The sequence below is a fragment of the Piliocolobus tephrosceles genome, chromosome 11 (assembly GCF_002776525.5).
Source record: "Piliocolobus tephrosceles isolate RC106 chromosome 11, ASM277652v3, whole genome shotgun sequence".
Lineage (NCBI taxonomy): Eukaryota > Metazoa > Chordata > Mammalia > Primates > Cercopithecidae > Piliocolobus > Piliocolobus tephrosceles.
In genome coordinates this window covers 313,421-314,451 of record NC_045444.1, presented here as the reverse complement: position 1 = coordinate 314,451, position 1,031 = coordinate 313,421, and the positions used below count along the sequence as shown (strand labels likewise).

General features: G+C 39.4%; 1 pseudogene; it reads right to left on the bottom strand.

Moving 5' to 3' along the window:
- LOC111521678 lies at positions 1–811 on the bottom strand (annotated as a pseudogene).
- Between the last annotated feature and the right edge of the window lie 220 nt (positions 812–1,031).

The following is a 1,031-nucleotide window of genomic DNA, read 5'->3' as shown; positions in this document are numbered from 1 at the left end:
ATTTGAAGCCTGAACTTTAAACAGATTCTTGGGCTGGTGGTTCATATCCATCAGCTCGTTCAACTTTAGCACCTGTCTCATCCCCAGTGGCTTTTCCAGAACTACTGCCTTCACCATGAAGCTCCATGAGCTTTCCCAGTTCAAACTTGGGCTTCTTCAGCATTTTTACTTTCCTAACGAAGACTTCATGGAGAGGATAAACAGATTGGCAAGCCTTTTCTGTGTCTTTCCCAATGCTATCTGGAATCCATTTATTGACCACCTCTTTCAAGTCATTTGTCTGCACCTCTTGGGTCATGACTTCCATCATCATCTTCCGGATTTGGCGGACCCGCTGGTGCTGAGCATAAGAGGTCTTATGTATCTGATTGTTGCATTTTTCAGTAAAACCAACACAGAACAGATGAAGCAAGTAACCATCGGTAGTCTTGACATCAACATGAGCTTCAATCATTGTCTGCCATTTTTTGACCATGGAACACATCTTGTCACGGGTAAGATCCGTGGCATGGAAGTTAGTCAGGCAGTTTTTACCCTGAACATCTTCAGTAATCAGCTTGAATTTTCTAAATGCAACTTAATCATTCTGCACATCAGCAAGACTCACTTCAAACACATGACACTTGAGACCATCAGATGCAATTTTGGTTCCTTGGATCCTGGTGATGAGTGTCTTTCCAATATTTCTTATACTGAACATAGCAGGTGCTTTCACATCATACCAATATTTCTTAAAAAATGGATCAACCACTTTCTTCTTGGCTCCCTTTTTGCCACCTTTCGTAAGGCGCTTGTTTTTGCCAACTGCCATGGTGCTGGTCAGAGAGCCAAAAGGCAAGTCTTTCACAACTAAGCATAATTTTAACTCTAGGAACTTAAAAATAAATGTTTTTTATTAAGTTGAGGAATTTCCTCTATTTCTACTTTTCTATAAGTTTTGTCATAAATGGGTGTTGAATTTTCTCAAATGATTCTCTCTATCTATTGTTAAGGTATTTTTCTTATTTAGCTTGTAAAATGGTGGATTACAT